At 36.2% G+C, this 26,120-nt stretch overlaps 1 pseudogene; it reads left to right on the top strand.

The window, feature by feature from the left end:
- Window positions 1–868: 868 nt before the first annotated feature.
- On the top strand, window positions 869–25,175 carry LOC112447528 (tigger transposable element-derived protein 1-like; annotated as a pseudogene).
- Window positions 25,176–26,120: the final 945 nt, after the last annotated feature.

Here is a 26,120-nt window from a genome sequence, read left to right as displayed (position 1 = left end):
TTCTCTAGGCAAGAGTACTGGAGTGGGTTTCCACGCCCTCCTCTAGGGGATCTTCCTGACCCAAGGATCAAACCCGGGTCTCAAGTCTCCTGCATTGGCAGATGGGTTCTTTACTACTAATGACCTGGGAAGCCTCACATTTTGTTACACATTTTCCAAGCCCACAAAATGTACAATGTCAAGAGTGAACCATAATGTAAGCTATGAACTTTGAGTGATTATGATGTTTGGGTGTCAATACAGATGCATCCATTGTAACAAGTATAACTCTGGTGGAGAATGTTGATAATAAAGAATAATGGAGTGGGCTGTCCTCCTCCAGGGGAATATAAATATATTCTCACTTTTACAGTTATTTTTAATATCTTATTTAATCCTACCTTTTCTTTGAATGTTTCTACTGTTCACTTAACCATGATAACTGTTACCTAAATATTTTTTGCTTGTATTTTGGTTTCTTGATCAGATGTAATATTTAATGAACATGAAAGTGAAGTCACTCAGTTGTATCTGACTCTTTGCAACCCCATGGACTGTATGTAGCCTACCAGGCTCCTCTGTCCATAGAATTTTCCAGGCAAAAGTACTGGAGTTGGTTGCCCTTTCCTTAATATTTAATACTAATCACTAAAACAATATTTATCTGAAATTTTCATTTTATTCTTCTCATTGTTAGATTTTTCCTATTACATATTGAATTATAGTCTTTCAAATAAACATATGTATGTATATACATAGGTATTTGTATGTATATATATATATATAGATTTTTGTTGTCTGTCTACAGAGAGGAAAAAGGATAGAGAGAAAGAGAAAAACATACAGAGGGAGAGAGCACCATAAGCTAATACTTGCTGAAATTTAGACTATGGAGCTTCTCTCTTCCTTGATTTTAAAATATGCTCTAGTTACAGGAGGCAAGGAGGAGGAAGAGGAACACATTAAGGTATTTGCGTCTACTTTAAGTCAAAGGATTTAACTGTTTTTTGTTTTGTATTTTTAAGGGAACAAGTGATGCTAGGATGAGGCAGTAGAAGAGTTCATAAGCTTCTTTGACCCCTAGTCTTCTGTGATGTTCAATGTTATTAAGTGGTATCTGTTGCTGCTGCTACTGCTAAGTCACTTCAGTCGTGTCTGACTCTGTGCGACCCCATAGACAGCAGCCCACCAGGCTCCCCCGTCCCTGGGATTCTCCAGGCAAGAACACTGGAGCGGGTTGCCATTTCCTTCTCCAATGCATGAAAGTGAAAAGTGAAAGTGAAGTCGCTCAGTTGTGCCCGACTCTTAGTGACCCCATGGACTGCAGCCCACCAGGCTCCTCCATCCATGGGATTTTCCAGGTAAGAATACTGGAGTGGGGTGCCATTGCCTGCTAGACAGAAATAAATTACCATATGAGCAACCACGGTTTTGAAACCATGAAGTACACACAGCAGGAAACGATTACATTAACAAATGTGTTTATCTCCTGTATACTATGTAATATAAGCATGAGATGTAATATTGCAATATATTTGTAATTTTTCACTTTGTCCAAAACTTAAAACAAACTCGATTTTTGACTCAGTTAAAAGTGATAATCTATTCACAATCCAATTCCATTTTGGATTTCATGCAGTCTTCTTCATAATTACTCTGACCAAAGTGAGGAAAATTCAGCTTATGAGGATTCTTTTTTAGTTTATTTTCTTATTTAAGACCAGACTAGGAAAGTGGCCATTTCTTACAATTTTGTTTCTTGTTATATTACTAACAAATTATATATTATCTTTTTAATAATTGGATCTTGAAGAATCAGGCAAAAGCTTGATATTTTCTCTATCTTTTTAAAATATCCAGCTGATGGGAGTCTGATATTTTTCTGTTTTCAAAAATCTACATCAAAATCCATACAAATGTCTTGTCTCACATCACAATGAAAATAATTCAACTAGGAAAAAAATCCCTTTTTCTGTGTATGTACAAAGTACTCATTTATATCAGAGAAGGCAACAATTCTGTGGGGGGAAAATGTGATTTCTAAAGAATCTTTCATATATTTTTAACTTAGATCCTTATTTATCAAATACAAAGTTTCATGCATATTCCTTAGGAAATAAAGGGTATGAAACATCTCTTTATTATTTAATACTACCAGTTGACTTGATTTATGTTATTGAAAATACTGTTTCCTATTTACTACTTCCAAACATTTATCTTCCTTTCTGTCCCTTCTATTTTTGTCATTTGTTTGCTTGTTTGCTTGTTTTGTTGTTGTTTTTTATAATTTTATGTTTTTTAGAAAGAAGATATAATTGAAGAATTTGAAAATTTTGTGTGGAGCTGAATAGCTAAACCTACAGTCCCATCTTCATATCCTCTTACTCTTGAGAGAGAATAAAACTCTCCATATTCTTTAGATAACAAGATTTTGCTTGCATACGGCTGGTTTTTATTTCCCCTCCTCAGCAAAACTGCTGATCAAGTGTCAGGTTCCATTTGGATAGCTTAAAAGCACATTTTGTCGGTTATAACTCCGGAAAATGTCCCCAGTTTACTTTAATTGTCTTCTCTCAGGTAGCAGCAATCAACTGACAGTGATATCAGAAGTGTTTCCTATTAGAGCAATGCATTTAGATTCTCCAGCCTTCTCAGACATACCATATACAAGTGATAATGAGCAATCTGACAATTAAATAGATACCATTTTTGAGTTGCTATATAAACAGCAGGACAAAGACTTATTAATAATTACCAGAACACCAGCTGATAGAAAAAAGCCAACATTTTTTCTAATGTGTGGATTCCAGAAGAGTCCCTTGGAATTGATTCCTTTATCTACATTCTTGGATTAAAGCATGCCATGGTGAAATGAAAAAACACACTTCATATACTTAGCCTGCCAACATGTTCCCTTTCCCCTACCTAATACTACAGATATTAATTATCCATTATTTACTTGTAACTAAAGATTGAAAAAAAAAGTGTACATAGTTTCATAGTTGCTACTACTTATGAAAAAGGAAAGAAATATGTCCTTGCTTTAAAAATCATTTTCTACATTCACATTAAACTAATTCCCCTTCTGAATTCAGTATGAGGAACCAGGAGTAGATTGGAAGTGAAAACTCTTTTAAAAATTTAGTAATTCTAAGAGGTATATCAAATATTCAAATTCAGTTCAGTTCAGTTGCTCAATCATGTACAACTCTTTGCAACCCCATGGACTGCAGCACGCTAGGCTTCCCTGTCCATCACCAACTCCTGGAGCTTACTCAAACTCATGTCCATCGAGTAGGTAATGCCATCCAACCATCTCATCCTCTGTTGTCCCCTTCTCCTCCCACCTTCAATCTTTCCCAACATCAGGGTCTTTTCTGATGAGTGAGTTTTTCACATGAGGTGGCCAAAGTATTGGAGTTTCAGCTTCAGCCTCAGCCCTTCCAATGAATATTCAGGACTGACTTCATTTAGGATGGACTAGTTGGATCTCCTTGCTGTTCAAGGGACTCTCAGGAGTCTTATCCAACAACACAGTTCAAAGTCATCAGTTCTTCAGTGCTCAGGTTTCTTTATAGTCTAACTATCACATCCACACATGACTACTGGAAAAACCAGAGCTTTGACTAGACAAACCTTTGTTGGTAAAGTACTGTCTCTGATTTTAATATGCTGTCTAGGTTGGTCATAGATTTTCTTCCAAGGAGCAAGTGTGTTTTAATTTCATGGCTACAGTCACCATCTGGAGAGATTTTGAAGCCCCCCAAAATAAAGTCTGTCACTGTTTCCCTTGCTTCCCCATCTATTTGACATGAAGTGATGGGACTGGATACCATGATCTTTGTTTTGTGAATGTTGAGTTTTAAGCCAACTTTTTCACTCTCCTCTTTCACTTTCATCAAGAAGCTCTTTAGTTCTTCACTTTCTGCCATAGGGTGGTGTCATCTGCATATCTGAGGCTATTGATATTTCCCCTAGCAATCTTGTTTCCAGCTTGTGCTTCATCCAGTCCAGCATTTCTCATGATGTACACTCTATATAAGTTAAATAAGCAGGGTGACAATATACAGCCTTGAGGTACTTCTTTCATGATTTGGAACCAGTCTGTTTTTCCATGTCCAGTTCTAGCTGTTGCTTCTTGACCTGCATACAGATTTCTCAGGAGGCAGGTAAGGTGGTATGATATTCCCATATATTGAAGAATTTTCCAGTTTGCTATGACCCACACATTAAAAGGCTTTGGTGTAGTCAAAAAGCAAAAAGTAAATGTTTGTCTGGAGCTCTCTTGCTTTTTTGATGATCAAACAGATGTTGGCAGTTTGATCTCTGGTTCCTCTGCCTTTTTAAATCCAGTTTGGCCATCTGGAAGTTCATGATTCATGTACTATTGAAGCCTGGCTTGGATAATTTTGAGCATTACTTTGCTAGCATGTGAGGTGAGGGCAATTTTGTGGTAGTTTGAATATTCTTTGGCATTGCCTTTCTTTGGAATTGGAATGAAAATTGACTTTTCTAGTCCTGTGTCCACTGCTGTTTTCCAAATTTGCTGATATATTGAGTGCAGCACTTTCACAGCATAATCTTTTAGGGTTTGAAATAGCTCAACTGGAATTCCATTACCTCCACTAGCTTTGTTTTTAGTGATGCCTCCTAAGGCCCACTTGACTTCACATTCCAGGATGTCTGGCTCTAGGTGAGTGATCACACCATCGTGGGTATCTGGGGCATTAAGATCTTTTTTGTATAGCTTTTCTTGTACTATTGTTACCTCTTCTTAATATCTTCTACTTCTACTGGTCCATACCATTTCTGTCCTTTATTGTGCCCATCTTTGCATGAAATGTTCCCTTGGTATCTCTAATTTCTTGAAGAGATCTCTAGTCTTTCCCATTCTATTGTTTCCTCTCTTTCTTTGCATTGATCACTGAGGAAGGCTTTCTTATCTCCCCTTGCTATTCTTTGGAACCCTGCAATCAAATGTATATATCTTTCCTTTTCTCCTTTGATTTTAGCTTCTCTTCTTTCTCAGCTATTTGTAAGGCCTCCTCAGACAATCATTTTGCCTTGTTGAATTTCTTTTTCTTGGGGATGGTGTTGATCACTGCCTCATGTACAATGTCATGAACCTCCATCCACAGTTCTTTAGACACTCTATCAGATTTAATTCCTTCAATCTTTTTGTCACTTCCACTGTATAATCATAAGGGATTTTATTTAGGTCATACCTGAATGGTCTAGTGGTTTTCCCTACTTTCTTCAACTAACTCTGAATTTTATAAGAAGGGGTTCATGATCTGAGCCAAGTCAGCTCCCAGTCTTGTTTGCTATATAGAGGTTTTCCATCTTTGGCTGCAAAGAATATAATCAATCTGATTTTGGTATTGACCATCTGGTGATGTCCATATGTAGAGTCTTCTCTTGTGTTGTTGGAAGAGGGTGTGTTCTATGACCAGTGTGTTCTCTTGGCAAAACTCTGTTAGCCTTTGCCATGTTTCATTTTATACTCCAAGGCCAAATTTGCCTGTTATTCCAAGAATCTCTTGACTTCTACTTTTGCATTCCAGTTCTCTTTAATGAAAAGGACATCGTTTTTGAGTATTAGTTCTAGAAGGTCTTACAGGTCTTCATAGAACCATTTTACTTCAGCTTTTAAGCATTCTTGGTTGGGGCATAGACTTGGATTACTGTGATATTGAATAATTTGCCTTGGAAACGAATAGAGATCCTTCTGTTGTTTTTGATATTACACCCATGAACTTTGCATTTTGGTCTCTTTTGTTGACTGTGATGGCTACTCCATTTCTTCTAAGGGATTCCTGCCCGCAGTAGTAGATGTAATGGTCATCTGAGTTAAATTCATGCATTCCAGTCCATTTTAGTTCACTGATTCCTAAAATGTCAATGTTCACTCTTGCCATCTCCTGTTTGACCACTTCCAATTTGCCTTGGATTCATGGACCTAACATTCCAGATTCCTATGCAATATTGTTCTTCACAGCATCGGACTTTACTTTCATGACCCATCACATCCACAACTGGGTGTTGTTTTTGCTTTGGTTCCATCTTTTCATTCTTTCTGGAGTTATTTCTTCAGTGCTCTCTAGTAGCTTATTGAGACCTTCCGACCTGGGGAGTTCATCTTTCAGTGTCCTATCTTTTTGCCTTTTCATACTGTTCATGCTATTCTCAAGGCAAGAATACTGAAGTGGTTTGCCATCCCCTTCTCCAGTGGACCATATTTTGTCAGAACTCTTCAGCATGACCCATCCATCTTGGGTGGCCCTACACAGCTTGGTTCATTGTTTCATTGAGTTAGACAAGGTGGTGGTCCATGTGATCATTTTGATTAGTTTTCTGTGATTGTGGTTTTTACTCTGTTATCCTTATCCCTCTGAGGAATAAAGATAAAAGGTTTATAGAAGCTTCCTGATTGGAGAGACTGACTGAGGGCAAGTGGGTCTTGTTCTGATGGGGCTATGCTCAGTAAATCTTTAATCCAATTTTCTGTTGAAGGGTATGTTCCCTCCCTGTTGTTTGACCTGAGGCCAAACTATGGTGGAGGTATGAAGATAATGGTGAACTCCTTCAAAGATCCTGTGTATACACTGAGGCACTCGGTGCCTCAGACCCTACAGTGGGCCACTGCCATCCCACGCCTCCACAAGAGACTCCTGGACACTCACGGGCCAGTCTAGGTCAGCCTTCTAGGGGGTCACTGCTCCTTTCTTCTGAGTCCTGGTGCCCACAAAGTTTCGTTTGTGCCCTCCGAGAGTCTTTTTTCCCAGTCCTATGTAAGTTCTGGTGGCTCTATGGTGGGGTTAATGGTGACCTTCTCCCTTATGCCATACCCCAGCCTGTGGTACCCAGAGCCCCTGCCCCTGTCAGCCCACTGCTGACCAGTACCTCCACAGGAGATGCTCAAACACTCAAAGGCAGGTCTGGCTCAGTTTCTGTGGGGTCTCCTGGTGTACACAAAGATTTTATTTGAGTCCTTGGAGTGTCTCTGGTGGATATGGGTTTTGATTCTAAATACGATTTTGCCCCTCCTACCATCTTGCTGGGATTTCTCCTTTGCCCTTGGACATGGGGTATCTTTTATTGAATTTAATATTTATTTAGATTTAACATTCAAATTAAATTTTGTAAAAATTTTATTCTCTTATTAAATCTCCTACTACTGTCAGTGGATGACTGAATGATACAGAACTAGTAAGTAAGTTCTCACATGTATGATCACTCTCAGATTTCTTCAGACTCTGTTTGAAACCTAAACTCTGAGAATGTTGGGCTTCCCGGGTGGTGCTAGTGGTAGAGAACCCACCTGCCAATACAGGAGACGTAAGAGACGTGGGCTCAGTCCCTGGGTAGGAAAGATCCCCTGGAGAAGGGCTTGGTAATCCACTCCAGTATTCTTGCCTGGAGAATCCTATGGACAGAAAACTGGCAGGCTACATAGGGTCGCGTAGAGTCAGACATGACTAAGCAACTAAGACATACATACACACATATATTAGAACTTTAAGTCACAGAATGGTCAGTTAACATGACTAATTGAGTCACCTAGGTTTTTACACTTTAAAACATCATACAATGTATTGAAATGAAAAGTAAGAAAGCCTCTAGTGCTATATTTTGACTTAGAACAACTAATTTACTTGGGAGAAAATGGTTAAATCTTGATTTTTTTCTTCTCAATTTTGTCAAGCTCTTTGTTTAAAGCCTACTTTTATACAGTAAAATGGACAGTTAGAAAATGCCACAAATTTCATATAACTCATGTTTTTATTATTGCTTTGTTTCCTTTTACATTCAAGAAGCTATATGTAATATGAAGTAAAAACAAAAGACATGGGGAATATGCAAAGATGACTAAACTATTTGTTGTTGCTGCTGTTTTGTCACTGTTCAGTTGCTAAATGATGTTTAACTCTGTGACCCCATGGACTGCAGCACACCAGGCTCCTCTGTCCTCTACTGTTTCCAGGAGCTGGCTCAAATTCATGTCCATTGAGTCAGTGATGCTATTTAAACATCTCATTCTCAGTTGCCCAGTTCTCCTATTGCCTTCAGTCTTACTGAGCATCAGGGTCTTTTCCAATGAGTGGGCTCTTCACATCAGATGGCCAAAGTATTGGAGCTTCACCTTCAGCATTATTCCTCCAATGAATATTCAGGGTTGATTTCTATTAGAACTGACTGGTTTGATCTCCTTACAGTCCAAGGGGCTCTCAAGAGTCTTCTTCAGCACCACAATTAGAAAGCATCAATTCTTTACCAGTCAGCCTTCTGGACCAACTCTTACATCCATACATGACTACTGGAAAAACCACAGCTTTGACACTTTGCTCGCAAAGTGATATCTCTGCTTTTTAATATGCTGTCTAGGTTGGCCACAGCTTTCTTTCTGAGGAGCAAGTGGTTTTTTGTTTGTTTGTTTTAAATTTCATGGCTGCAGTCATCATCTGCAGTGATTTTAGAGCCCAAGAAAATAGAACCTGTCATTGTTTCCACTGTTTCCCTTTCTATTTACCATGAAGTGAAGGGACTGCATGCTATGTATGACTTGGTTTTCTTTTCAATGTTGATTTCAAGCCAGCTTTTTCACTCTCACACTCATCAAGAGTCTCTTCAGTTCCTCTTCACTTTCTACCACTTGAGTGGTAGCATCTGCATATGTGAGGTTGTTGATATTTCTCCCAACAATATTGATTCCAGCTTGTGATTCATCCAGCTGGCATTTCGCATGATGTACTCTGCTTGAAGTTAAATAAGCAGGTTGACAATATATAGCTGTGTCATATACCCTTCCCAATTTTGAACCAGTCTAATAAACCTCTGTGAACAATAGCCTCATACCATTAATACATATGTATGGAAGACCTTTACAGAAATAGTTAAAATCCTTGTTTCCCTAAGCATATCTGTTCTTTTACACTTCACTTGAAAGCTGCAACATCATTGCAATTATCTGTCATAATTATAATATGAAATTGCATAAACTGCTTATGATTTTAGGTTAACTGTTTTCTTCTAAGAAAGGGGTATATAATAAATTCTTTAAAATGTGCCAAATGTTAAAATATAAAATGAAATAAAGTGAGCAATGAAGAAAATTATTTATCAAATGGAATAATTATTTACTAATTATTCACTTTAAGCTTTCAAAATGTGGTACAGTGTTTGTATTTGTAATAACTCTTTCATTTTTCATATGAAAGCATATCCATAAATATTTGTCTAAGTAAAGACCTGCACTGTGTACAAATGACTGTTGAAATTGAGTGCTTGGAAAAAGATCTTCAATGTTTTCACTGAGAAATAATGAAAACATATTTGATAAATAATTCATTTACACCTGCTGTGCATAATAATCACTCATGATGTTGGAGCTCTTTCTGAAATAGTTCCCCAAACAAGTTGTCCTTTGCAGTGTTGTTTCCAGTGAAGAGACTTGAAAGTTTGTGATATTTCAGTAAGCATGTTGGTCTAGGAAGTAATACAATAAAATTACTCCCTGAAGCTTTGTGTAAATGATTTTATCTTAAATGTGCAAATGGCTTGGTTAAGGTTTAAATAAAAATTCTGTGAAAAGAATAGCATTATGCAGATCCTAAATCAAGCTACACTTTTTGCTTTCTTCAAGTATCTATTGATGTGGCATATTAAACATATAGAATGTTTTTAAAATAGATGTGAAAGTATTATTAAAGTATTATTAATATTATATGCCTAAGCTTCCCAATGGGTGGTCTTCTAAGAAGCCTCAACTAGGAATGTGCTAGAAATGCAAAATCTCAGTCTCTTCCTCAGATCTACCACTGTATCAGAAACTTTGAGGGTGAGACCCAGTGATCTGAGTGTCACAAATCCTGCAGGGAATTTTGATGCTTGTTCAAATTTAAGTATTCCCAGTTACATTATGAGGGTGCCATATTGGGGGTGGGGGGCAAAGATTTCTATACTATTAGTATGTCATAAATATTTAGCATGTCTTGAAGATTAAGAATTTATGAAACCAACAATATACACAAACATTTCCATTTGCACTTGAATGTGAAAAAGTATTTTTGTAACTTTCTATTTAAATAATTTTCATATAAGCAGATACTAAGTCTTTTCACCTTTCATTTTCAAAACTTTTTTTTGTATTTCACATTTCATAAGAATCTGCCTGCACTGCAGGAGACCAGGGTTAGGTCCCTGTGTTGGGAAGATCCCCTGAAAAAGGAAATTTCAATCCATTCTAGTATTCTTACCTGGAAAACTCCATGGACAAAGAAGCTTGGAGGGCTACAGTCACGGCGTCTAAAAGAGTCAGACACAACTGAGTGACCGACTTTCACTTTCAAGAACATATATTTTAAGAGGGTTCTGAGGAGGTACAAATATATAACATTTTTCACAGTAAAAAAAAAGACCTTTGTTTGTTTCTTTTTGGTGTTCAGCTACTGAATATAATACAGTTCTTTCATACTTTCATAATATTTATATTGGTGAAAGATCATATAATTAAGATTTCCTGTACTGGAGGGTTAATAAAAAGAATCATGACTCATACACAAAAACAATGAGATTTTTAGATGAAATAAATTGAGATAAAATGTAATAAGCTGCCAACAAATTCAAATAAAGGAGAGCAAAAATTATCCCTTTATTCTGATCCTTGGTTTTGAACAGTTACTCATTGGTTTTGAATCTATATTCCTTAGGCATTTACTTAGTTGAAATTATTTCTTCCTACCCAAACATGCTTTCTCATATACTAATGTCACTGCTAAAATAACTTAGAAGTTTCTTTTCTAACAATAACTGTTTTCAACAAATCTTAGGGTGAATAAATGAAAGAGGTTGCCCTAGCAGTTGCCAAGTTCTGGGATATCTTTGAGGAGTAAAGACTGTTAATATGCATATATTGCTTACTACAGTTATCTAGGGTATAAAAACTGACTTGGTAGCTACTAGTAATAGATGATAATTAAAATTATGGAGTGATTGAGACTCAGGGAAAATAGAGCTAACAGAAAACCTAAGACAAAATGTAGATGCTCAATAACACAGAAAAAGTCAATAACACAGAAAAAATCATAAAATCAGAAAAATACAGGAATAATAAAAATTATATTTAAGGCAAAATGCCAGGCTAGATGATCACAAGCTGGAATCAAGATTGCTGGGAGAAATATCAACAACCTCAGATATGTAGATTATATCACCCTAATGGCAGAAAGAAAAGAGGAACCAAAGAGCCTCTTGATGAAGGTGAAAGAAGAGAGGGAAAACACTGGCTTAAAACTCAATATTCAGAAAACTGACACCCAATCCCATCACTTCATAGCAAATAGTTGGAGGAAAATGGAAACAATGACAGATTTTATTTCCTGGGTGCCAAATCACTGTGGAGAGTGACTCTAGCCATGAAATTTAAAGATGTTTGTTCCTTGGAAGGAAAGCTATGACAAACCTAGACCTATTAAACCTAGCATATGAAAAAGGGAAGACATTAGTTTGCCAAGAGAGGTCCACATAGTCAAAACTATAGTTTTTTCAGTAGTCATGTATGAATGGGCGAGTCGGACCAGAAAGAAGGCTGAGCTCCAAAGAATTGATGCTTTCAAACTGTGTTGCTGGAGAAGACTCTTGAGCGTTCCTTGGACAGCAAGGAGATCAAACCTATCAATCCTAAAGGAAATCAACTCTGAATATTCATTGGAAGGACTGATGCTGAAGTTCCAATACTTTGACCACCTGATGCTAAGAGCCAGATCATTGGAAAAGACCCTCATGCTGGGGGAGACTGAGGGCAAGAAGAGAAGGAGGCAACAGAGGATGTGATGACTGGATGGCATCACTGACTCAATGGACATGAGTTTGAACAAACTCCCAAAGATAATGAAAGATTTATAAGCCTGGCATGCCACAGTCCATGGGGTCACAAATAATCATATACAACTTAGCAACTGAACAACAAAAATAAAAGCGATTGGGTTATAAGACAAATCATGGTTTCATTGCTATGAGTGGCATAAAGAAAACAAAAATGAAAGAAATAGAAAGGAGAGTCTCAAAAATCAAAGACAACCTAAACAGGAATTTGAAAAAAGTAAGAGCAAAATGTTGAGCAGACACTAAATAACAATTGCTATTTTTATGCAGAAAGTCATTTTGGAATTTTATAACCATAAGAGAGAAAATTTTCATAGCAACATGAGAACTTCACTGAATAAAGTGGAGCCTAAATTTAAGGGTGATATAATATCTAAAAGGCTGATATTGTAGAGTTAACCTCATTAGATATATTTTACCATTAAGTCCAGTATACTTCTAATATCTTAATTAGGCTTAATAGCCAAATATTTCAAATATGCTTGTTATATAAAGTTATATATAATCCTCCTTAATAACTGAGACTTGAACCAGATGTTCTGCTAAAACCAGATTTTTAAAACTTTTAAAAACTGCAGGAAAGATTTGATTTTATTTGATCTTAAAAATCCATGTATATCTTTTGACAACAGGGCCTTTTTATTGTAAGTATTGCTAACAAGCTGTGAAACTTTCTCAATTGGTTTAGAAAGTAATTTAATGACCACCATCCCAACCATGGCACAGTCTTAGTGATCAACTAAATACTGGTCATGAAAGCCAATTAATCCCACCCTTGAAAGCTCTGTTTGGCAGGTACATTAGAGATGCATTAGAGACTGGCCACTTGGAGAGACCATGTAGGAGATTTGCATGCAACTGTGCAAAGACATCTCCTGACAGAATGTAAAGCTGAGAACTGCCTTCACAAGTTTAGTTTCTCTGAGTTTTTGTTTGTTGATTTGGTTTGGTTTTTAGTTTGTTTTGTCCAGAGCAGCGGTGCTGAGAGCTGCTGCTGTGAATGTTTGTTTCTGCAGAACTGCACACCTGATTGACATGTCTTGATACTAGTAATTTGCCTTGGTGCAGTACGTTGTCACTTATGGAGGTAACCTTGACCACAGCTCTGGTTTGTTAGTATATATAGTTTTTCCAGATCGTCTTCACCCCAACAATCTATTAGGTGTTTCTGAAAGAAGATGCTAAAATTTAAATATATTTTCTTTAACCCTTTTTATTGCAAAATATCACTTGTAAAAAAATATAGCATACAATTTTATCATAAATACTTGTGTATTCATCATTTAGATTAAGAAATAGAGCATTGCGAGCAACCTAGAAATCTAATCCCATACTCCCTCCCAACTATCCACTCCCAACAGCTAAAAGATAACTGAATTTCATAGCAGTCACTTTATATAGTCTTTATAATTTATACAAATCAAGCTTAAAACTCTAATACCCACTTGCTTAATTTTTGAAATATGTATAAATGATATCATAGTCTTTTATGTCTGGTATCATCCAACCAATATTATATTTGTAAGGTTTAGTCATATTGCTCAGTGTAGCTATAGAGCTTTCATTTTCATTAATTTATGGCACTCTTATTTGCATGCATGACAATTCCATTTATCCAAATGTTCTACATAACGTTGCTGTGAATATTCTTGTACATGTCTCGTATACCTATTATTCTTTGCTACATATCCAGGGGTATCATTTCTGGAGGAGGAAATGGCAACCCACTCCAGTATTCTTGCCTTGAAAATCCCACTGATAAAGGTCTGGAGGGCTACAGTCCATGGGGTTGCAGAGAGTTGGATATGACTAAGCAACTGAGCAGGAGTATAATTGCTAGGAAATGGAGTATGCAAGCATTCACAATTAGGAGAGAGCACCACATTGATTTCCTGTTACTCTCTCTTCTGTAATGTATGAGAGCTCCCAGGGTTCTACACTTTTGCCACACTTTTACATTTTAACCATTCCAGTGGATACATAGTGGTGTCTCATCAGCTTTCCCTGAATACCAGTAAGATTTGAGAATTTCTTCAGATTTTTATTCAATAGCTTGATATCTTATGGGATATCTTTCCCATATTCTTACAAGTTCTTTTGGGTTATTTTCTTATTAATTAGTAGCAGTTCTTTGCATATTCTGGATACTAGTCCTTTGCCTGTTTATGTATTGTAAATAAATTCTCCCACTTTGTGAACTTTTTTTTTCATTTCACTGGCATTGCTTGAAAATAAGTTCTTAAATCTAATGTCCAATTTATCAATATTTTCTTTTATGGTTTACATTTTGTGTGTCCTATTTAAGAAATATTGCCCCATTCCATTATAAAGATATTCTTCAATAGTATCTTTTAGAAGTTTTGTTATTTCCCACCTAAATTTATAATTTCCTGGAATTAATTTAATATATGGCACAAGGTAGCAATCAAATTGCACTATTTTCCATATGGAAAATCAACAGCTGCACCAACATTTGTGAAGACAACTTTATTTCTTATTGCTATACATTACCACTTACAGTTGAATTGGGTCCATATATGAACAAATCTACTTATTCACTGTAGTATTTTATGTTCAACTGATTATTTATTTATTTTTGCAGAAATGACACATGTTCCCTTTACTGCAATGTGATATCAGTTCTGATATCTGATAGAGCATGTCCTCCCTTTTGCCCTTCTTCTTTGAGGCAGAGTGTAATGGCTATTATTAGCATTTGGATTTTCATGTCAGTTTTAGGGTAGGTCCATCATATTCTGTAAAACTCTACTGGAATTTTTATTGAGATTGTAGTGACTCTAGAGGTGAACTTAAGGAAAATTAGAGTCTTTACAATAATGAATGTTTTACTCCATAAACATGATAGACACATCAATATATTTCCTTTACATTCTCTCAATAATGTTTTGTAGTTTCTTCCAGAGAGGTATTTCTCTTTGTCTGCTAGACTTATTATTTGATATGTTTAATGTGATTTTATTTTTAAATATATTTATTTTATTGTATTTTTTAACTTTACAATATTGTATTGGTTTTTCCATACATCAACATGAATCCGCCACAGGTATACACTTGTTCCCCGTCTTGAACCCTCCTCCCTCCTCCCTCCCTGTACCATCCCTCTGGGTGGTCCCAGTGCACCAGCACCAAGCATCCAGTATCATGCATCGAACCTGGACTAGCGACTCGTTTCATATATGATATTATACATGTTTCAATGCCATTCTGCCAAATCATCCCACCCTCTCCCTCTCCCACAGAGTCCAACAGACTGTTCTATACATCAGTGTCTCTTTTGCTGTCTCGTACATAGGGTCATCGTTACCATCTTTCTAAATTCCATATATATGTGTTAGTATACTGTATTGGTGTTTTTCTTTGTGGCTTACTTCACTCTGTACTGTTTTAGAATTTCTTTTCCTTTGCAACTGAGTTTTATGATTTAACTTGCAAACAGAAAATCTGCTAAAGTAGTTTATTGATTTTAATACTTTATTTGTATTCTTTTGTTTATATCTATATATTATCATATGTGGATAAAGAAGATTCCTTTTCAGTTCCATTCAGTTCCATTCCTTTTGTTTCTTCCTTTAGCTTGGTGCACTGTTCAAATCTCCAATAAGATTCTAATGGCTGGTAGTAGCAGGTACCTATGTCTCCATTTTAAAGGGATGACTAAAATATGGTTTTACCAGTAGTCATGTATGGATGTGAGAGCTGGACTATAAAGAAAGCTGAGAGTGGAAGAATTGATGCTTTTGAACTGTGGTGTTGGAGAAGACTTGAGAGTCCCTTGGACTGCGAGGAGATCCAACCAGTCCATCCTAAAGGAGATCAGTCCTGGGTATTCATTGGAAAGACTGACGTTGAAGCTGAAACTCCAATACTTTGGCCACCTGATGCGAAGAGCTGACTCATTTGAAAAGACCGTGATGCTGGGAAAGATTGAGGGCAGGAGGAGGAGGGGACGACAGAGGTTGAGATGGTTGGATGGCATCATGGACTCAATGGACATGAGTTTGTGTAGGCTTCCGGAGTTGGTGATGGACAGGGAGGCCTGGCGTGCTGCAGTTCATGGAGTCACAAATTTGGACAGGACTGAGTGACTGAACTGAACTGAACTGAAAAATTTCAATATCAAGAACTATTTTTGTGATAGCACTTTTTTTTGTCATATTCATTTATTGAAGGCATTCATTTTATTCTTGATTTTCTAGTTTTTTAAAATAATGAGTATATATGAAAGGATATAAATTAAATTTATCAAATATTATCCTGTAACATTTTGAAGATGATACAATTCTTATTTTTCCTGTTAATGTTACATTAATAGATTTTCTGATATTAAACTAACCTTACACTCTCCAAATAATATTAAACTAGTTATGATGTATTACCCTTTTTACTAATTTCCTAAGTTTGCTAATATTTATTAGATTTTGAATTCTATATTCATACTTAAGATAGGCATAAAAATGTCTTTTCCAGAAGTATTGCATTATCACAACATGAATTGAGAAGCATTGGTGCTGTGGGATTTTTAGTTCCCCCAGAGGGTTTTGAACAACACTAAATTATTTATTGCTTAAATATTTGGAATTGTTCACCAAATGAAAGCATCTAGACCTAAATTTTTGTTTTGTGTGGCTTTGTAATGTTTTCCTTAAATTTGAAGAAAAAAAGTTTGTTGAAAGGCTTTTAACTAGGGATTAAATTTAGTCAGTATTTACAGGATTGCTCAAATTACTATTTCTACTATGTCGGCTAAATTGCCATATTATTGATTTCAAGATTTCATTACATTCTCTTATCTCATATATTTCTGAGAATTTTTCTATTAAAGTTTTATCTTTTAAAGCAGTTTAGGTTCACAGTAAAATCAAGAACATACAGAGATTTCTCATATACTCTCTATCCTCACACATACAGTTGTTATTTAGTCCCTAAGTAATGTCTGTCTCTTTGCGACTCCATGGGCTGTAATGGCTCAGTGGTTAAAAAAATAAATAAATAAATCTGCCTTGCCAAGCAGGATATGCAGGTTTCAATCCCTGGGTAGGGAAGATCCCCTGGAGGAGAAAATGGCAACCCGCTCCAGTATTCTTGCCTGGAGAATCCCATAGACAGAGGAGCCTGGTGAGCTACAGTCCATAGGGTCACAAAGAGTCAGACATGACTTACTGACTAAACAACAACACACATGCAAAGCCTCTCCCGTTATCAACAACTCACACCAGAGTGGTGCATATGTTGCAACACATCACCATCACCCCAAGTCTATAGTTTATATTAAGGTTCACTCTTGGTGTTCTATAGGAGAAGGTGATGGCACCCCACTCTAGTAATCTTGCTTGGAAAATCCCATGGATGGAGGTGCCTGGTAGGCTGCAGTCCAAGGGGTCGCTAAGAGTCGGACATGACTGAACGACTTCACTTTCACTTTTCACTTTCCTGCATTGGAGAAGGAAACGGCAACCCACTCCAGTGTTCTTGCCTGGAGAATCCCAGGGATGGGGGAGCCTGGTGGGCTGCCGTCTATGAGGTCTCACAGAGTCGGACTGAAGCGTCTTATCAGCAGCAGTAGCATCTTGGTATTCTATATTATATGTGCTGCATACGTGCTCAGTCACTCAGTCATGTCCAACTCTTTCCTACTTTATGGACTGTAGCCTGCCATGCTCCTCTGTTCATGAGATTACTCCAGGAGAGAATATTGGAGTGAGTTGCCATTTTCCCTTCCAGGGGATATTCCCAATCAAACCTATGTCTCCTGCATTGGCAAGCAGATTCTTTACCACTGAGCCACCTAGGAAGCCCACTCTGTTATATGGATTTGGACAATGTATATTCATTGTACCCATCATTATAGGATCAGAGAGAATATTTACACTGTCCAAAAATTCCTGGTCCTCCACAACTATGCCCTTTACCCTAACACTCCTAATCCCAGCAACCAATGATCTTTTTACTGTCTCCATAGTTTTGTCTTTTTCAGAATGTCAATTAGCTGGAATTTCTAAGAATTTTATTCTTGAAATTGGCCATTTTCTCTCTCTGCTCTCTCTCTTTCCCTAAGCACACCAAGGTTTGTCAGTTTTATGGATCTTTTGATTGTTATTTTATTCTTTCTGGTTTATTAACTCTATTATTTTACTTTAATTCTCCTATATTTGCAAAACATACAAATTACTGTTATATAACTTCTTGAGAAGGATGCTTGGTCCATTGATTCTGTCTTTCTTCTTTTCAAATACATGCATTGAAAGACAAAAATTCTTTCTAAGCAAAGATTTTTCTGCAAGCTTTGGTGTGTTATTTTTATTATCATTCAGATTAAAATCTATTCTAGTCTATATTATGACTTTTCCCTTTGACTTTTGAGTTATTTGAAAGTATTTCCCTTAGTTACCAAATATATTGAGGCTTATTTAACTTTATAACTTGTTTTTATAAAAATAATTTGTGGCTAAAGCATTTTCTTTTTATGATATCTAATTTTTGGCCTTAAATAAAAATTGATTAACAACCAGTATCCATGTAACTTTCGTAAATGAGTGTACTTGAAAGAACGCTTGTTTCTGTATTTGTTGGGTGTCACATTTTATATATAATATCCATTCTATCAAGTTTGCTAATTGTTTTTCAAATATTCTATAGCATGGCTGATTTTTGATCCAATTGTATAAACAGTTCTCACTATCTGTAGACCTGCTTTTTTCTGCTAGAGTGCTATAAATTTTCCTTTTTATATATTATTGAATACTAAAAATTTATATAATTTTAGACATATATCTCATCAGTGAATTAAAATTGATATGGACTGTTTACCTTTATCTCTTTTACCTTTAATTATAATATTTCTATCATTAATATAACTCAGAATTTAAGTATTTTGTATGAACTACCTTTTGTTCCCTCTTCTTTTGATAATATCTATCATTTTTTAACAACTCACTAATTCAAACTGTATATCTTTATATTTTTGACATGTTATTCTAGAAGTTATTTTCTGCAATCTGAAAATCCTTGTGTTTTAATTGAAACATTTAATCTATTTGTTGTTGCTGCTGTTCAGTTGCTAAGTTGTCTCTGACTCTTTGTGATCCCATGGTCTGTAGCATGTCAGGCTCCTCTGTCCTCCATTATCTCCTGGAGCTTATTTAAATTCCTGACTATTGAGTCAAGGATGCTATCTAACCATTTGATCCTCTACAGCCCCCTTCTTCTACCTTCAATATTTCCCAGCATCAGGGTTTTTTCCAACTAGTCAGATCTTTGCATAAAGTGGCCAAAGTATTGGAGCTTCAGCTTTAGCATCAGTCCATCCAATGAATATTCAGGACTGATTTCCTTTAGGATTGACTGAATAGATCTCCTTGCCATCCAAGAGACTCTCGAGAGTCTTCTCCAGCACCACAGTGTGAAAGCATCAGTTTTTGGCCCTCAGCCTTCTTTACGGTCCAACTCTCACATCCACACATGCCTACTGGAAAAAGCATAGCTTTGACTAATTAGACCTTTGTCAGCAAAGGAATGTCTCTCCTTTTTAAAATGTTCTCTAGGTTTGTCATAGCTGTCCTTCCAAGGAGCAAGAGCCTTTTGATTTCATGGCTGCAGTCACTGTACACAGTGATTTTGGAGCCCAAGTAAATAAAATCTGTCACTGCCTCTACTTTTTTTCCCCCGCCTTCTATTTACCTTGAAGTTATGGGATCAGATGCCATGATCTTGGTTTTTTAATGAGTTTCAAGCCAGCTTTTTCACTTTCCTCTTTTACCCTCATCAAAAGCTTTTTAGTTCCTCTTTACTTTCTGCCATTAGAGTAGTATCATCTGTGTATCTGCATATATATACACATATATATATTTATATAACTGAATTTAAATATACCATATTTTTCAATCTTCTCTATATATGCCATTTTTCTGTTTTCTTATTTCCCATCTCTCAACTTTTTGCTTGAAAGCTTTATTATTCAATCTCTCCCTCTTTTTATTCTAGTTATGAACTCTTTTTTTTAAACTCATGTGCCTAACCTCTATTACCGTAAGCTGTGCTAAACCTTATAAGACATCACTATTTTTGTTTAATGAAATTAATATTCTTACAGATATACCCAGATATTTCCCCCTTCCTGATATTCTTATGTCTGTGTAATTTCCTGCTGTCTTTGAAGCAAGTTTCCTTCCCCTGAAATAATTTCTTTAGGGTTTTACTGTGCATCTTCCTGTAATAAATTCACTCATTTCTCATTTTTTCTGAAAACATCTTTATTTTTACTATGTTTCTGAATTAAGTTTTGCTGAGTATAAAATTTGTTGAAATTTGTATTCTTTCATCATTTAAAGATGCCATTCCAATGTATTCTGGTTTCCATCATTTTTATTGAAAATCCAATTGTTAATCATACTGTTCTTTGGAACATAACATGTCTTTAATCTCTGATGGATTTTAACTCTGGTTCTTTATATTTTTATCTCAGCAGTTTTTAAATATAAAACTGAGTTTCATTTTATTTTTATCATATTAAGGTTTGTAGTGCTCCCTATTCTGTGACTTGATAACTTGATACCTTTTTCCAGTTTCGTTCAGTTCAGAGCCATCTTCAGATATTACTTCTGCCCCATTTCCTATCCAATTTTCCTTGGATTACAATTTCAGAAAGGTAGGCCTGCTTTCTGTGTGATCTATGTCACATTCCATTATTCTGTAATTTTCATTTTTTGCTTCTCTGTGCTTCATTCTGGACATTTACTTCTAAGATATCCTCTTTGGATTAATTCTCTTTTCAACTGTGTCTGGCATGTGTTGAACTTATCTTACTGGTTTCTTCATTTGAATTTATTGAAATTCTATATTTTTATTTGGTATTTAAAATTTTCCAGTCTTCTGTAAATACTCAATATTTGCTTTGGCTTCTTTTGACAGAGAGAGATCATTATTTCAAGACCTGTGTCTAATAACCTTACCATTTGAAACTTAGTGGGCTTGTTTCTATCTTCTACTGCTTTTATTACTTCTCTTCATCATGTGTTCTCTACTCCTATTCTTGGTGACTTTTCTACTGTGTACCTTTTTTTTTTTTTAATGTTTATAGATCATTTGACTTTTAAGATGATAACATCTTGCTCCAGAGTTTTAATATTTGTTCTGCCTGTCTCTAGAGAGACCAGCAGTAAGATTACCTCAGTTCAATTCCAGATATGAGAGAATAAAAAACTGAGCTGCAGTCACTTCTGGGTACTACATTCAGCTCTTCCATATCCCTGTGATGTCATCCTGGACACCTATCCTTTCCCTCTTAGTTCAAAGAAGCTTTCAGAAGAATTGTTTAACCCTTTATCAACCCATTCCAGAACTGGAAAACATCCATAGGGAAAAACATTCTGGCATGAATCTTCCTTTTGATAGCTACCTATTAATTCTGTTGCTCTCTATAACATCTCTCCATATTCTATTATTCTAGTTGTCCTCAGCAGAAAAACTTTGTCTGAATTATTTACTCTACCTTTACTAGAAACTCCACTGCACTGATTTTGCTTTTTTTCTTTTAGTTTATGACACTGGCATGGCTCAAAACAGAACCATAAGGGAGCCAATAAGAACACGTAGGTGTTACAAAAACTGCAAAGAATGTTGTTGTGGAATTTTTTTTTTTTTTTAGTTGAGACTATTATCCTCATTGAATCAAACTACTCTTTCCTCAGCCAAAATATCAAAAATAAGAATACAAATAAGATTTCTTGTGAATTTCAAAGTTTTCATATTATTTTCTCTTGCTAAATTTTAAATTAAAAATATGAGTTTATTATAAATCAAAACTATTATAAAATATTTATCAAAATTTTGAATTAAAATGTAAAAGCAACCAACTTTAAACACATTTGCATAAAATACATTTGTTAATTTTTTTTCCTTTTTCATATTGAACTATCCTCAGATGATTTGCATTATAATATTTGAGAGTTTTAGCTTTATACTTGTGTTTCAGGACCAAAAGAGAAGGACATATTTGGAAAATATAAACTTTGGATTTTTTTTTTTTTAATCAAATGATCTTGAAAACCAGTAGGTACTTGCAGAGTAGCAGGAAACTGGGAAGTGAACTGGGAGGCAAAAATAAGTGGAGAAAGAGGCAGAGAAGAGTTCGAGTCAAACTATGATCTTGACACAGAATGCTGCTGCTGCTGCTGAGTCACTTCAGTTGTGTCCGACTCTGCATGACCCCATAGACGGCAGCCCACTAGGATGCCCCATCCCTGGGATTCTCCAGGCAAAAAAAACTGGAGTGGGTTGCCATTTCCTTCTCCAATGCATGAAAGTGAAAAGTGAAAGTGAAGTCGCTCAGTCGTGTCCAACCCTCAGCGACCCCATGGACTGCAGCCCACCAAGCTCCTCCGTCCATGAGATTTTCCAGGCAAGAGTACTGGAGTGGGGTGCCATTGCCTTCTCCATACAGGGGCATAAATGAAAAATGTTGTTTAAAAACTATTCAAGTTAATATATAGTATTTCCACTCTCTGCTGTTTATTATCCACCACCACCAAGTAATTCTACAGTTTACACTGAACCTTGATGGGTTTCCTACAAATTTAGCTCAGTCCTGACTGCCAACCTACTGTCAGAGTCCACAGGTGAAGACGCTGTCCTACAAGACTGCTCCCAGTTCAGAGGCCATCACAAGTTCAGGTTGTTATCTGTTCTTCTGACTGACAGGCTATGAACTGAAGGTTTCTATTGGTCCTTCCTGGGTTCTAATAGCTCTTTAGAGCAGAGGTTTCCAACCTTCTTGGTGCTAGGAACCGGTTTTGTGAAAGACAGGTTTTCTATGGATTGGGTTGTGGGGGTGCTTTCAAGATGATTCAAACCTATGATTTTACTGTGCACTTTATTTCTATTCTTATTACATCAGCTCCACCTCAGATCATCTGGCATGAGATTGCAGAGACTGGGGAGCCCTGGACTAGATTAGCTTACAGAACTCTGGAAACCAGTTTACTAATCAATTTACTGCTTTATTACACAGGATATTCAAGGATATAAGTGAGTAGGCTAATTAAAAGATGCAGGAATAGTTCATTTTATCACTGTTTGCTTTATTGCACTTCACAGATATTGCAGTTTTTACAAATTAAAGGTTTGCAGCAACCCTGCATTGAGTAAGTCCATGGGGCCACTTTTCCAACACCATTTTCTTGCTATATATCCGAGTCCCATTTTGGTAGTTCTCACAATATTTCACACTTTTCCACTATTGTTATATTTCTTATGGTGATCCATGATCTTTGATGTTTCTATCATTATTGTTTTGATGTGCGACAATATTGAATAATGTGTTTTAATGACTGCTCTACCAACCAACTGCTGTCCTCTCCCTAACCCTAAGACAACAATACTGAAATTAGGACACCTGCAAGGCTTTGTGGGCAGGGAAGGGTAGCACATCTCTCACTTCAAATCAAAAGCTCTCACTTCAAATCATTAAGTTTACTGAGGAAGGCATGTTGAAAGTTGAGATAAGCCAATGTTAGGTCTCTTGTTAGGTCTCTTCACACTTAACCAAGCTGTGAATACAGGAGACAAGCTCCTGAAGGACGCTGACAGTGCTACTCCAGTGAACACATGACTCATAAGAAAGCAAAACAGCCTTATTGCTGACAACAAGAAAGTTTCAGTGATCTGGACAGAAAACCTAACCAGCGACACATCCCATTAAGAAGAAACTGGATCCAAAGAAAGGCCTTTTCTTCAATTCTATGAATGCTGAGAGAAGGGAGGAAGCCACAGAAGAAAAGTTTGAAACTAGCAGAAGTTGGTTAATGGGGGTTAGGAACAGAAGCCACCTCCATAACATAAAAATGCAAAATGAAGCCTCAAGTACTGATATGAAAGCTGCAGCAAGTTATCCAGAAGATCTAACTAAGAAAATTCATGAAAGTGGCTACCCTAAACAACAGATTTTCAATGTAAGCAAAATAACCTTCTACTGGAAGAACACGCCATCTGAGACTTACACATCTAGAGAAGAGACGTCAACACCTGCCTTCAAAACATTAAAGGAGCGGGCTAATTTTCTTGCTAGGCACTAATGCCACTGGTGAATTTAAGGTGAAGCCAATGCTCATGGACCATTCTGAAAATCCCAGCACCCTCAAGAATTATATTAAAAATACTTTGGTTGTGGAGTAACAAAGACAGAATGACTGCACATCTGTTGATAACATGGTTTATTGAGTAGTTAAAGCTCACTATTGAGACCTACTCTCAGAAAAAAAAAAAAATCCAAAATAATAGTGCTCACTGATAATATACCTAATCACCCCAGAGCTTTGATAGATATGTTAAATGAGATTAATTCTGCTTTTATGCCTAATAACACAACATCCATTCTGCAGCCCTTGGATCAAGAATAAATTTGACTTCAAGTCTTATTATTAAAGAAATACATTTCATAAGGCTACTGCTGCCATAGATAATGATTTCTCTTATGGATCTGGGAAAATTCATTAAAAATATTCTGGAAAGGATTCACCATTCCTGATTCCATTAATAACATTTATGATTCATGAGAAGAGGTCAAGTCATCATGAACAGAAATTTGGAAGCAGTTGATTACAACTCTCCTGAAGTTTTGGAGAGGATAAAGACTTCAGGGGTGGAAATAATTGCAGATTTGGTAAAAACAGCAAAAGAACTAGATTTGAAAGAATCTGCATATATGACTTGAATTCCTGAAGTCTCATGATGAAACTTTAATAGATAAGGGGTTGCTTCTTATGAATGAGCAAAGAAAATGGTTTCTTGAGATGGACTCTATCCCTGATGATATGCTGTGAAATTTGTTGAAAACAAAGTATTTAGCCTATTATATTAACTTAATTGATAAGTTAAGGCAGCAACCCTTTGAGAGGACTAACTCAAAATTTTCAAGAAGTTCTACTGTGGATAAAAGTTATGGGATGGGGAATGAGGTGGGAGGGGGGGTTCAGGATGGGGAACACATGTACACCCATGGCTGATTCATGTCAATGTATAGCAAAAACCACTACAATATTGTAAAGTAATTAGCTTCCAATTAAAGTAAATAAATTTTTTAAAAAGTTATCAAATAGCATTGCATGCCACAGAGAAACTATTTACAAAGGGAAGAGTCAATAGACACAGCAAACTTCATTTCTGTCTTATTTTACAAAACTGCCACAGCTACCCCAACCTTCAGCAACCACCCTGATCAGTCAGTGGCCATAACATCAAGGCAAGACCCTCCACTAGCAAAAAGATTCCAACTCACTAAATGTTCAGATGATGGTTAGCATTTTTTTAGTGATAAAGATTTTTTACTAAGTATCCACATTATTTTTTTTAGAAATACTGTTATTGAACACTTAATAGACTATTAGTACAAGGTAAATATACCTTTTATATTCATTGAGAAACCAAAAAATCGTGTGACTCACTGTATTGAGAGATTCGCTTTATTGCAGTGGTCTGGAAGCAAATGTGCAGTATCTCAGGGATATGTCTGTGCATGGTGCAAGGTCTGGAAGGGTCTTGAATACTAGAGCTTCTGTTCCAGTCTTTAGATTCATTCTGGTTCAGTAACCAAAGTTCAGGAAGCACATCAAAGCCTGTCCTTTAAAGTTTTTATGAAGTCGTCATTACAGGGGCAGGTATCAGTAAATCATCCTTGAACTCAATGTCCAGGCCTTCTTCCTTTCCTGGATCATTTTTCCTGGCAACCAGCCCCTCCTTAAGGGTTTTCCAAAAGTTACCTCATTAACATAACCTCAGTATTGGTTGAAAGGGACATGTTATGAATCACAAAAGGTATTTTTCACCCTTATTACTCTATCATTTATATTCCAAGGTTTTAGGATCTCTGGTGATAGAAAAGGACTAAGACCAAATATGTATTTCTTTTTTTAAAAGTATTTATTATAAATCATAGTGTCACAAATGCAAAAACAAAAACAATTTGTGAAAGCTAGAAAATGGCATTAAAAATAACTTAAAAGTAAACTCATCTAATGTTTGTCTTCTTATCTTGTAGACAACCCATCCACTCTAAATATCTGATTTGATTTTATTAACATATGTGTATGTAAACTTTGATCTATCAAGAAAGGATTTATGTTTATTTCCAAGTATCAGATATTTCAATGACAGCATAGGTCTGTGAGGATACTTGAAGTTTATGAATTCCATCAATATAAGCAGATTAAAGGCAAGTAAGTGTCACAAATGGTAGGAATAATGTT

Source organism: Bos taurus, chromosome 7 (genome assembly GCF_002263795.3).
Source record: "Bos taurus isolate L1 Dominette 01449 registration number 42190680 breed Hereford chromosome 7, ARS-UCD2.0, whole genome shotgun sequence".
In the NCBI taxonomy this organism is placed as follows: domain Eukaryota; kingdom Metazoa; phylum Chordata; class Mammalia; order Artiodactyla; family Bovidae; genus Bos; species Bos taurus.
The sequence above is the reverse complement of the archived record's forward strand: the minus strand, read 5'-3'. Positions and strand labels throughout refer to the sequence as shown.